The 14204-nt window shown below is 38.2% G+C and overlaps 1 protein-coding gene across 1 annotated transcript in view; it reads left to right on the forward strand.

Moving 5' to 3' along the window:
- The window catches only part of CCNY (cyclin Y), a 112889-nt gene that overhangs the window by 39842 nt on the left and 58843 nt on the right, over positions 1-14204 (forward strand). The window lies entirely within an intron of this gene.

Here is a 14204-nt window from a genome sequence, read left to right on the forward strand (position 1 = left end):
AAAAGGATCCCCACTGCCTCTTCTCAACTATAAAAGACTATATTTGGCTGTACATGTGGCTGAGTTTTCCTGCCAGGAATCTTTAAGTAATTTAGTGATATGAATTCACGTTTGAGGATAACAAATGTAATTTATGGTGGTTACCAGCAATGAGGAATGTCACTGACAAAGAGGAAAGCCAGATGCTATTAGTTAAGTTCTCCTCTGTCTTTGTTTCTCATTGCGTCTGGAGATTTTCTTAAGATAGATCACCTTCATGTCCTACAGGATCTGAGAACAAACATGTAATTGCTGTTCAGAATGAACAGTTGTACTAAACGGCCTAATGCAGTTTCCCTCATTTTTTTTTTTTTTAATTCAATCTGAATATAATTTAGCCCTCATCATAAAGATGTTAGTGCCAAGGGACATATGTTAAAGGTTGTGAGGAGCACTTAGGATCATTTTAATCAGAGATGGGTTAGTTCCATTAAACAACTGAATTAATCTTCCTGCCAAGACACAACGTAGTGCGCTACATGCAGATGTATGTATGATGTTCCAAGACCAGCAAGTCTAATGAGTTCTCTCTTTTTCTTTTTAACTTAATAGATGCTTGTTCCTTGTTCCTTGCCCTGCTGTGCCCTGTCTGTCTCCCAGTCTCTTGGATTGGACAAAAAGCCACAAGTGCTGCCTCTGGACTGGAAATGACAGTGCGCTGGGCACTACCTCCCCTCGGAGCAGGCGGTTCTTTCCTTTGACGAGGTCCTTGATGTGTTGCCTATCCCACATCTGCCTACCAGCTTTCACAGAGAGTGCAGATGGATAGCACAGCTTTTTATTAAAATTGGTTGAAGTTGGCTGTGGGCCGTAAAGGTGTCAGGATAGAGAACTGAGTAATAACACAGTTACATATGCCTGATTTCCTTAGGAAGTTAACCAAAAATAGTATTACACATTCATATTTATGTACAAGCCCAGAAGATAATGTCCTAAATTGTCTAGTAAGCTCTGTTTGCAGATAACAAAAATGAGCAAGTTGTCACTTCTGTATTTGTCAATTTATAAAAGATTATATATGATATTTCCAAACTAGCTAGTAAAAGTCTGTGTAGTCTCACACTTAGTCTTTTTTTTTCTTTACCAAAATATATCCTATTGTTTCTCTTGCCCTTTTTTTGTCCTTCTGTCCATCTCTTTTCCAACTTTTTGTCTGTCTTTCCTGGAACCTGGTTTGTATAGTAAAAATGTTAATGAATGATCTGCATATGCAGAAATTATATAAAAATTAAAATATGTGAAGAACATGTATGAAACAGTAAAACATCCCATAGGGAATGTATTGCCTATATAAAATACCATGTTATTATTATTTTTTATGAGTACTACTTAGGTATTTAGGGTAGGTAGCATACTCTCTGTGTCAAGTAGTGGTTTGCCAAGAGGACAGAGCTTCACTGAATTTTGATGAAAAGACAGGCTGAGCGGCACAGAGAGAAAGAAAACGCTGCAGGTAGTTTGTACCACTGCCTGTTTGTGTTGCCCAAATCCAGGGACTCTGTGTGTGCCTGTACCTGCTTTGTTGCCAGCATGGATCAGAATCTGTATGAGCAATGGCCCTCATGCAAATGGTTACGTTTCCACTGAATTAGATTTTTTTTTGTCTAATTTCTTCTATTAAATACCTGCTAGTTAACAACTAATTGAAGATTGGTGTCTTCAAGAGCAGCTCTACATGTATGATGTAGCACTTACTAGAACTAAAAAATAACTAAATATTGTGTCAGAGACAAATGCCTAATTCTGGCACTTATTTCTAAGCACTTAATATTACCTGCATTTTGCTATTATAATTTTCCTCTGTTGTCATTGTCTGTGGTATAAGACTAACAGCATTGCTGGCTCTGCTGTGCTCTGAGTGGATGTGTCCTCAGCATAGTCAAAAGGCTCCTGTAGATGAAGTAAAGCAATCTTGCAGCTGCCTACAATGTTCTGCATAAGCAAGCGTGGTTTTTACTGGAACAAAACTCACAGTGCTGCTCCTTATATAAGGGAGAACTGGAGATGGGACCAACAGCTTAGCTACTTGATTTATCTGGTAAACACACAGTTGTAGAAAGAGAGCACATGTTAATGGGTTTGCATATACAGCGCTGAACTGTTCTGACAACTTCATGGGTTCTGTTGTTCGTTGTAGGCAGGATGACACTAGGGAAACGTTTGGGTATCTCAGTTGGAGTTGAGACTTGATTTACTTGGTGTTTATTCAGAATAAGGATCTGTGTAGTTACTTAATGGCATAGGATGTTTTATCAGTTAGAGACGAGTAGTTCAAGTATTTTGGAGAATTGTGTCATTTACTGCGTGCCTGGGAAGCTGACAGCCACATAGCTTCTGTTGCTTAAAACCCAGAGTTGATGTCCTGTCTCAGAAATACAAAGCACAAAATATTTGTTCTTAAATATCTTATTGCACCCAATAGGAAGAAAATGCATATATTTCTAGTTCTTTCATTTTGAATACAATAAATAGATAATCCAGCATGAAATCAACTATACAGACTTTTTTTCAGGGCTGTGTGTGCAATGGAAATAGGAAAATTTGCTTAGCAGGAAATCCAAAAAAGGGACCACGTTTAGAAAGTAAGTAGTGGTCAACTGTGATGTATAGTTTCTGTTGTTCATTTTTTTTTTCTATGAACCAAACAGCACATCACATTTCTTGAACGTGTTATGAAACAGATGGGCATTGAGCATTCTCTGTATGAATTGTTATAAGTGGTGCATTCAAAAAATATAAACATTTAGAAATTGAAAACTTGAAATATAGGAAACGTCAGGCGTTAAAGCTGCCTTTCAGACTTGATTTATCTTGTTCTTGCTCTTTGCCTCCTGTTATATGAATTCCATAACCAGGCTTTTTCCTGCCTTAGTCTGTGCTGGTTTTCACATAATGGATAGCTTCTCAGCATTTTTTTCTCATTTGTTGTTTGCTATATAGGCTCAGGCCTTGCTCTTGCTATCCAAATCTTGCTCCAACATAAGTTATGCAGAGTGCTCCTGGATTCAGGTGTTTCTCATAGATTTTCAGAAACTTAATGAGAACTCATTTTTTTTGGGTATTTAGCACTGTCTAGCAATTCATGTTCTTAGCAGTGCTGCTGCTGATAGTTGAGGGTTGCAGCTCTTGATTACTCTGCCACTCTTCTTGTCAGACCTTGAGACATGTTGGACATGTGGAATGCACCTAAGATTGCCTCTGTAAAGTTTATGCCTAACAGCAAAGAAGCTCTCTTTGGAGGTGGAGGAAGTACTTTCAGCCATCATGTAAAACTGTTTTCTCACAGTCTACACCTTGTTTTGCTCCCATCAGAGGGGAGCCTTTATGTGTGTCTTGCTCTGCAGACAGGCAGGGAGACGGGAGCTTCCACAAAAGGTGGAGCAAGAGGGATTGAGGGAAGAAACAGGAGGTAGAGATGGGAACATATGTGACTCACTCCACTGGGAATATACAGAAGTAGATCCCTAAGTCTGATTCTGTTTAGCTATAACAATTCTGGAGCAATATTGAAATGAGTAATTGCAGTCCTCTACTCAGCTACTACCTTGCAGGATCCTCAAATGAAAAATGAACGTATGTGCTGCTGGGGAGGAAATAATCAATAGGGAGCAGCTGATGAGCAAGGTTAACTTTGCTTTTCTCTTCAGTTCTGGTGTGTCAATAGATAGGAGCCAAACCAAAAGCTCAAATATGTTTGTGAAGATTTATGAGTGCCTGGGCACATACGAAAATAATTATGAGGAAGGGCTGACCTGGGACTGCTCAGGCTGGAGAGCACTGACAGGGGATCTTATAAACAATTTTTACTTGAATTGAGTTGTGCTTGTTAGTTCGAGTCAGAACCTTTTATGAAAGATTTTACTTCTCATTGTTTAAGTAATATTTTTAGTAAAAACCTCTAAGATCTTAAGAGGAATGTATGTGTGCATGTGTTTATTTGGCAATTTAAACAAGTTAGCTTCAACATTTTACTTATTTGTGACACTAGCTTCAGTGACTAGCACGTTTGTCTGAAAATAAGGTACGCATCTTCAATGTTGTGTCCACCTCATGTGATATACAGGGCAGTGCTGACAAGCTGCTTTCAGAAATTTATCTTCAAAGGGTTCATGAATTCAGAAAGCTAACAAAGACCAGATAAATGAAAATGACCAGATTTATATCCCTTACAGGTTGTGTACCAATACCCCCATGTGGCTGATACCATTAAGGCAGAATATGCATAGAAAGACTGCTTGAAGAGACTGTCACAGAGGTAGTTTATGAGGATTTATGAAGGTAGTTTATCTCTGGCATGCAAGTAACACCTGAATTCTTGAAAACTGCTTGTTAACTGTGAACTGTGTATTAACAGTTTCTTATTTCAGAATCCCTTTCCTGATTTGTGCCATAACTGACAAAAAGAAGAGCTTCCATTCTGTAGTTGTAGAATGACAGGGTTTGGTTCAGTTGGACTTCTCTGTTCTGGTGAGAATGTTTCTTGGTTTCTTTTCTTATTATTTCCAATAGAGAAAACAATAATTTCCATAGTGGGTGGGCTGCCCAGAGAGGTGGTGTAGTCACTGAATCTGGGGGTTCAAGAAACATTTAGATGTTGTACTGAGGGAGATGTTTTAGTGGGAAATACTGGTCATTTGTGGACAGTTGGACTGGATCATCTTGGAGGTCTTTTCCAACCTTGATGATTCTATGTTTCTATGGTAGGATGTAGGTAGAGATAGGAAGGAAAGAAAGGCAGAATTCAGAGGAGTGTCCAGAAATTTTGGTTATCCCCCTAGTGCTGACCCTGTTCTTAGTAACAAAACCAGTAGAATGGATGTTATGCATTGCAATGTATTCTTCCTTCTTGAAAGCATTCGTATTGTGAAACAGATGTCTCGACTGCAGTAATGCAGGCCTCTAAGTGAAGACCTTTCCAGCTTTTATTAGCCTATTGTTGGAGCATTTAAGAAAAGAATGCACTGTGATATGTCAGTTAGCTGTCAGCTCAGGAACCCTTCTGCAGCATCCTCTTGTGTACTTCAGGGTTCAGAGCAAAGTGGATGAATGTTCTTCTCTCTAGAGTGTCTGATAAGTCAAGGGGAACACTCTTGAATTTATGTCCTGAAGCATGACGCTTACATTTCTAGCATAGCATTCGTATCTGTAAATGTTATTAGCTTCAGAGTATTCCATCTGCCTGAACTGTGCTGTATTTATTTAGTTCAAATAGAAAATATGTCAATGTAATTATTATGATGTGCATTAGGAAATAAAATTGATTTTGAAGCTATGTGAAAATAGGAGATATTAAATGGAATTGTGAAATGACCCCATAGGCTCTGTAAAATGACAAAAACTTTCTGGCCAGTCCTATTGGTATTGGTGCAGCATACTGGTACGTGTTTACTCTGTGTATGAACCAAGAATACAGTGGGATAAATCTTAGATGTTACTTGTGTGTTTCTGCTTCTGAATGAAAACAAATCCAGGTTGTCTCCATTTAATTTACTTTTAGACTTTGACGCATTATTAATTTTCCTTAAAACAACAGTCTTTCAACAGTATGCTTTACTTTAGAACAGAACTTCATATTCTGTTGCCCTTTTTTGACAAATGTGTATGGTTTGGCAGGGTCTGATTAATAACATTTATTTATGGTATTACAGAGTACCAAAAAAAAATCAGTTTTCTCTATGGAAAATAACTTCAGGTATTAAACTTTTTCATAAAATTTATTACTGGTATATATAGCCTTAAAATATTTTAGTAATAACAAAAGGAAATAATGAGCTGTAATTTGAAATATTTTTGTCAGGTTGCTAAAGTTTAGCTCCTTCTGGAGAGAAGAATTGCAGGGAGAATAATGAGATAATGTTTATCTGTATGATCTTTAACGTTTCAGCCTGTGTGTTGAAGGAATTTATTTCTTCGTACTTGCATTCTAGATTTCAGTGCAGCATTTTCTTAGAAGCAGGAATAGGTGCTGAAAGATTTTCCTGGCACTAAGAAGAGCCATGACAGGCTTTAAATATAGTGAGCCATGTAATGGGGTTACTTGGCAGCGCCAGGAGGATGAGTCAGTCAGTTGGTAGTCCAGCGCCCTGTCCTGAGCAGTCATTTCAGCTTTGCACTGCTGTTCTACCCAGTGGAGAGTGGCCAGGAGCAAAGCTTTTAATTGCAGCAAGGGAAAGGGCAGTGTTTTGTCATTTGCCTTTTAAGTCATTGCAGCTTGTCCTTACTAGAATGATGTTAAAAATGAGTTAATAGTGAAATGCTTGATGAGAGGTACAAGACTTTATTCTTTCCCCTTCATTTGCTGCAGTTTGCTCCCTACTGGCTGTGTTCCCTCTGCTGTTTCTATACGTTGCAGACATTTGTATTAATTTTCCTCTTGAGTTGTCTTTGCATGATTCATGTGAAAATCAAAACAGAATGCCCTCCCCCTGCTGTTTGTTTGTTTTAACTTCATGTACTGTTGTTCCTTGGAGCTAATAGACCTGTGGGAATTCAAGCAAGATGAAAAAGAGTTGGCCTAACAAGAGGATTTTGCCATTTAAATTGAAAAATCTTCTTGAACTGACTCCAAGATCTAATGCTAGTCCCATAAAAAAAACCCCAAGGAGTAGAGACCATCTTTCTCCAACACCTAAATGTTTTAAGATGTTTTGGTCTTGGAAAAAGATGGAAATTGGTCAAAGTGCTAAAGATAGGAAGACAGCAATCCAGATATTCTTAACTGATTTTACTGACATCTCCCTGTGTAGCAATACTGCCACAACATATGTTTTTATGGTTTAAAAATAGAACTATTTGCCACTCTCCTGGCAGAGTCACTCATGCTGCTGATTACTGTAGATTAAAAACAACAGCCTATTCTCTAGCCAGTGCTGCAGTATCTCAGAATTATGGAAGAATATCAGTTCATTTGGTGCAAATTAAAATTAGCAGGGGATTACTGTTTAATTGTGCAGTACTGATTGTAGTAGAGGAAGAATTTGAAAAGTGCAGTAGAAGAAATGAGGTTTTAAACAGCAGGGTTTGTACTTCGAAAACAGGCATAGTTAGAGGTCTTGTGCGATGCTATTTAAGCATTTCACTTCCAAAGCAGTGGCTTCTCTATACTAATGATGAAAGTTTAACCTTTCTTGCTGTTATCCCACAGCATTTTTCATGGCTGTATTTTACAGGAAGCGATTTCCTTATGGGAAACCAGGGAAAAGCATTTGGAAGATTTACACTCTCTGCCGTACCTATTCTAATAGCTGTCTGCTTCACTAAAAGGCTAAAAATGAAGCGTCAAACTGTTAACAAAAATTTTGATTTTGCAAAATGTATTTTCTAGTTGATAGTGGCATAAACGTTTAAATACACATCTATTTGCTTGTTCTGAAAAGGGTGTTATGATCTTGAAGCTGCATTCCAAAGAATATCTCCCAAGTTTAAACAAAACTTAGAAGGAGCTAATACAAAATGAGAAGCAATTTAGTAGAATCATAGAGTGGCCTGGGTTGAAAAGGACAATGATCGTGTAGTTTCAACCTCGCTGCTGTGTGCAGGGTTGCCAACCACTAGACAAGGCTGCCTGGAGCCACATCCCATATAAGGATGTATCTTAATCCTTACTGAAGTAAGGATATAGGAGACTTACCTCTCAAGGTGTCAGCAGAAACGATTGTGCTTGATTAAAAAAGAAATATATATATTTGAAACACTGTGCAAGCACAATTAACATTTAAAACAGTGTACTTCATGCTCTATTTGCAAGGAATTGGGAATTTCAAAGAAATGCACAAAAAGTGTTAGAAATGTATGTCTGGATAAAGGAAGCCATTTACTAAGAATGGCAAGAAAGGAAGAGTATTCCTTGAATTCCTTAAGGAAGAAGTTGCAATAACTACTGCTGAACTGCTTCCTGTCACATTTTCCTTTACAATTGTAGAACTAAAGATTTAATTTTCTTGGCTTTGTTCATAGAGTAAACTTTTCTGTTCTTTTGAATTGCATTTGCTTTCTTAGCTCTGTTCTATCAATGAAAATGCCTTCTGCACTTTGTAGAAGCAGCTAGTGTTGACTCAAACTGGTTGGATGTTTGGCCAGCAACGTGCCTTACTTGATCTGCTTTCAACTTTTTTTAAAGCATTGGTTGAAAATGTAAGGGAGAACTTAAACACCCTGAGGCCTAAGCCTAAGACAAGCAAAACTCCCAGGCTACTCTATTTTTTAAAAACAAACAAAAAAAAAAAGGTTATTGGGTTATCTTCTTTTGTTCCCTTACTTTTCTTCCCATTCATCTTCCCTTTCATTTTGCGTAGAGATCTGCTGCATCTCTGACCGGGATAGAACAAAGTGTAAGTTTATTGCAGAACAGACCTTCGGCAATCCAGAGGAACTAGTGGGATTATTTTATTCACAGACTATTGGAAGTAAAAAAAAAAAATTGTTACCAAGCAGCAGTCCCTCACATTAGAGCTGTGTTAGCACCTGTGTTTCTAGACTTCCTTCATCTAGCACAGAACAAGAGCAGCTTAGAATCTTGCTTTGACTTTTCTCTGTTCTGTTATTCTGCATTCTGTTCTCATTTGCACCTTACCTTGAATTTCTGGCAAGATCACGGACTTCTCTTCTTGCATCTCTTTTTTGCAGCAGACCTTTATGAGGTTATGCTCTAGAGCCCTTTTGCAGAGCCACAGGTAATTGCCTGCAGCAGCAGGATGGAATTTCCTGGAGCAGGATACAGCTGCTAGTGTAGCATCTACTCTGAGTTTGTTCCAAATACAGTTACCTACTGTTGTTTGGCACCTTTCAGTCTCAGAAATTTATTTTCTACTGACCTGTACCTGTTTACTAGATAAATTTTTCTGTTCCCCCCCCCTCCCACCTCTTTTCAGTTGAGGCTTGAAGACTTGTGAAATGGTGTGTTTGCGTTTCACTATGCAGAACGGAATCTTCTGGCTGATCTTCTAGCCCATAAGGCCTAGGCAGTGTTCAGAGATTCTCCAAATGTTTTATTAGGCTAGGAAGATGTGATCAGAAACAACATTCAGAGGCTGTTGGTGTTGGAAAGCATTGTAGAAGGAGGTACCAGGGTGCATGCTTGTGTGGAATGGGACGTGGAGAAGGAGGAAGAATGATGAAATACATACTTGGTTGAAACAGCAGGGTAACGATGGGTGATCACTGGCGATGCTCCTTAGACAGACTTACTTGTACTTGGAGTAGGGGAAATAATCATATCCGTTGTAGAAGGAGTGACTTTTGAAGAGTTTCTTCACATAATCCTTTTCAGTTTTGGTTTTGTTTACTGAGGTTCAAGTAACAGCAGAATCCTGATGGAAGGGCAACATGCCACAGCATGAGAGAAATGAATTTTTCCAATACTGTGATAATTTGTCCACTTTCCAAAATAACGTGTATATATGAATATCTTTTAGAATATCTATATCTTATATAGAATATCTTTTAGTCTTTTAGATTAATCATCTCCTTGAAAACAGAACAGTCCCTTAGATGGAGGATAGCAGCTGTGTGAATTCACCAATTCAGCAGCTTCAGAATTCACCAGTGAAGTTGAGAATGCAAATGCTTGCAGGAGTCGCAGAGGCAAACTACAGAACAGATATTCCATGACAAGATCATGCTTAAAGGTCCTCCTTTGGCCTAAGTAGAAATCAAATAGTAATGGTAATATAGGTTTATCTTTTAATTTAAATTCGATCAGTTTTTACCAATAAATGACGTGAAGTTTTTGACTCCTTAGAATCAATGAAAGCTTGAGATAAGTGTGTGTAGATTCAGTTCTCTGTGCAGTGGTCTGTTGTTTCATGTGCCTGTATTGCTGAGTTCCTTCCCGTATGAACAGAAGATAGTTGAGACTTGGGAGTGACAGTGATGAAATGAGAAAGTGGGAGATACAATGAGTAATCCAGTAAGGTAAATTATCTTCTTGAAATAAAAGAAGGAGGGGGGGGAGGGGGGGGGAGGGCTTAATAAAAATATTTTGCAAGCTCCTGTTTCTTTTTTTTTTTTTTTTTTTTCATCCTGTTGCATATTAAATGTACTCTCTTTCTGTGATGGCTTGAAGGGAACAATTGTCCACCTGATTGTATGTGTTTTACCGTATGACAGTTGAATACATACTAATTTATTGTAGGATGGATATGAAATTCTTGTTGTGAATTGGGAGGGAAAGCGTGGAGGAAGATTTTTCATACAACATTTTAAAATCAGGAAAAAAAATTGCTCAGAAAAAAAACCAACCAACAAACCCGCTCTTCAACTGAACTTTCTTACAGTGGTTTTGAGAACAACTTTTCTTCTTTTTTTTGCTAGATCATTAAGGCCACCTTGGAATCAGAAGTGAAGAAAGTGGTGGTTTTTAAGGGATGCCCTCTGTCAGTAAAGTCATGATTCTTCTAACACTAGTGTCCCAGACTTGGAACAAAAATGTAAACATGAACGATCAGAACAAAAAAAGTCATCCTGTTAGATTTTCAGGGAATTACAGAACAGATTTCTGTTGTGTTCTTATCTTGCATTTCAAAAATAGCAGGAGGTCAGCATGGGCTGCATATACAGTTATTTTATGTAGCTGTTTGCATAGTGTCAGCAAAACAGCCAGTGGAAACTCACCCAGTGGTGTATTCACACAGAAAAGCAATTTTTATCTGTACTTTGGTCCCTTGCAGAGCTCATCTTTTTTCTTCTGTGAAGTTGATGATGACACTTGTGAGCATGAGACTTCTCTTGGTCTCAGCAGTCCAGGGACATCTGCTGTGTTTTCTGTTGTCCGAGGGTGCTGTGGTATTGTTTCTTACTTGGCATGTCTGAAAGATTTCCTGGTTTTAGACTTGTTGTTATCCTGCCACAAAATGGAGCTTTATATTCTGACTGCCCTAGCCTCTCAGATCTGTGCTGACTTGAAGGATATTTTGAGACTTAACCACTATGGTGTCCTGGTTCTTCAACTACACAGTCTTTCTGGAGCATCTACTGTATGTATATATGGGTTTGTGATATTATAGAATGTCTCAGGTTGGAAGGGACCATCCAATTCCAACTCCCTGCCATAGGCAGGGCTGCCACCCAGCAGCTTATGTGTCAGTTTATATTTTTCAAGTATTTTAGAATATCATTGCTACTTAGATAATAGTTGTAAATGCATGCAGATTAGGCGTGCCCTCATTTGTTTTCCCTTCTAGATTATGGCTTTGAATTATAAGGAGTATCCATTATTTTTTTTTCTGTGGGAGCATTCATAGTCATTCCTTCTCCATCTTAGATGCTCCCAAGGCTTTCCTCTTGCCTTACACGCTTTCAGTCCTCGGACTCAATTTCTTTACACAGATAGGAAGAGCCATTCTTGTTAGTACTTCAAAGATTTTGTCAAAGTACAGATATTTTCGTTTTACTTCGCATCGCTGTAGTGTGGACAGGATCTCTTACAGACTGCTGTATGAACCTTGAGGTGCTATATGGCCTACTCACAGCAAGAAACAATAATTCTTTTAAATTTTTTTATTTTTAAAAAAGTTTAAATTTTTAAATAAGTCAATACAGCCAGGTTAGGAAGCCCAGGAAATTGTTTATGCAGATTCACATAATAAAAAGCTTGTGGCTAAGTTGGATGTGTATCATAAATTCCAGGAGTCTCAGCCTTTTCCCTCAACCGTAATGCCAGTCTTCTCTATCATGCTGAAGAAAAGCCAACACCTGAAATGCCACTTGCTCTTGACGCATGGGTGCCATTGAATATGGTGTAATGTACCCAAAGCCAAAGCACCACAGCACATAGCAAATCTTTGAGAGACGAGACTCTCAAAAATTGTTTATCTTTCTTCAATGTTCCTGGTGTTTTGAATGAAATATGGGGCTGTGAACTTGCAGAATTTCTATCTGTATTCTGTAGGGCAAAATCTTTTGGAGCATCTCTTATCAGTGTTGGTGAAAAGCGATTAGATCTTAAAAGGACTTCAAAAACAGGTTGTTTTCTCCTTATTTATATATAGTTCGGTGTCCAGCTGTGGAGGGTTTCATCTACATATCTCAAAGAAATATAAGATAGAGGAGGAAGAAAAAAGGCCATCAAAATTTTTAAAAAACCAACACAACAAAAACAAAAGTTGGAAAGCTGTTTTCAGTATGTACGTGCTTGTACTGAGGACAAATGATTTTCTGCTTTGAAGTCAGACAGGTTGGAGACAGCGTCAAGTTTGAAATGTTGAAAAACAAAAAACAAAGATGATTTTTCAAAGTCCTAAACCTTTGAGCTAGATTCATCTTGCTAGTATTTGTGTTGCAGAAATATGTCTAGAATGGAAACACCACTATTTTCTATATTTTCTTCAATTTTGTGCATCTTCAAATAAAATGATTGGAACCGTCCTTTTTTTAGATGAGTTCATATTGCAGAAAAATTAATTTAAAAAGTTTTTTTGTTTGGTATCTTTGCAAATCTTAGCTAGTAGCTGGTAAATAAAACCAGACTGACTTCACTGATACCTGGAAGACTTCCAGTTGTCTTCAGGCCATAAGACATGTTGAATACTGATGGACAGAGGGGGAATACGAAGACCTTTCTAGCACTGCTATTGCTGGAACTACTGATGTGTTAGGTGCTTGAGCGTTTGTTGAGAAAAGGCTAAGGTTCAGGCAGCCCACAGATCCTCACACACGTCTGCCAGCAGCAGTGACGTCAATGCCAGTTCTGGTGGCTGTGTTTTACTGTGACTGATCTGCTGGTATTTGGACTGAAACCGCTGAAGTTACAGATAGTGTGATGTTGTGCAAGTCCATACATTTCTTTGGAGCAGTTCCCATTTATATCATTTACATCAAACTTGAGTTTCATTCATTGTTAAATAGATGTTTTGTGTACTTTTAGAAATTATTATTTTTAACATTAATATCTGACTATTATTTTTTTTTCATTGTAATGGTTTCAGTGTTACAGAATGAAAGAACTCAGTTGTGATTTCACCTACATACATGTATGCTTGGGGAAGATATTCTGCTGAGCTCTTGAACATACAAGAAGTGGCAGGTTTTTAGGCTGAACTCCAGAACCATCCCACTTATCTGCAGATGATATAATCAAATCCTGTGCATGTTTCATGTCGCTAGGACAAAGTACAAACAGCAAAGTGAAATTAATTCTTATATAAAAGGAGGCCAGGAACTGTCAGATTTTGCAGCATTATTGCACCGAAGGGAATTTTTTTTTTTTTTGGAGGGGTGATGAGGATGAAATATGGATTAGATCCATGCTGGACCCAGGCAGCAGGTGAAGCTCTGCTTACTCAAGTCATTCTTGTGCACAAGGATGCAGGAGAAGGGGAGACAGAGAAAGGCATCTCTTGGCTTTTTGTGTGTGGTCAAAGGCCAGCTGCAAAATACAAGACAATATTTTATCTTCCCACATTTTTGAAGAAATGTAAGGCAGTAAGGGAACATTTGGTCACCATATTTTGAAATTTTTTTGTTTTGCACTTTGCCATTTGTGATTTGCCCTATCTGGCAATGGCCACAACTTAAAAATTACAATACATCTTGAATATTTCTGTGCATCTGAAAGCTCTTTTTTCTCTTGTTGTGGTATTTTGAAAAATGTTCGCAGAAAATTTCCACCAAGATCTTGGGGGGCCTAAAAAACAGTGGCAGTTTTGACCTGCATTTACTGAAGAGTTAGAAGTTTCTCAGACTCTCACTGAGCAGTGATGTGCTTTTGGTGCGGCATGTAGCCTGGTGGAGGCACTTTGGTGGATGCAGGATCCAGGCCCTTCTTACTGCCAAGCTTTTTTCAAAACCTTACTTTCTTTTTAAATGTGCTACAAATTATGTGTTGAATAACATGTTTAAAAAATATCACTCAAAAGTGTTAACAAAAGCTCTTAGATGACAGGCCATTAGCTGTTGCTATGCCATCCCTTGTTTTAGTTGTCTCCCCTGCCTGTTTCTGAGTAGACTTTTGCATTTTAAATGCTCTTTTATTATCTGTTGCAGCTTGTCTTTTTTTTTTCTTTTTTTTTTTTTTCCCCTGTCCTTTCACTGCCTTGCCTGTCTCTTCTTCTCCCATTTCTGACTTTTGTGTTTATCTTTAGCTTATGTTGCCCTCTGTTTGTCTGTGGTTCCACATATCTGAAGCAGCTAGCCATTGCAAAGCATAGTGACTGTGGTAAGCAAAGTAG

This window comes from Lagopus leucura, unplaced genomic scaffold, assembly GCF_019238085.1.
Source record: "Lagopus leucura isolate 7727_CA_CO unplaced genomic scaffold, USGS_WTPT01 Super-Scaffold_100157, whole genome shotgun sequence".
In the NCBI taxonomy this organism is placed as follows: Eukaryota; Metazoa; Chordata; class Aves; order Galliformes; family Phasianidae; genus Lagopus; species Lagopus leucura.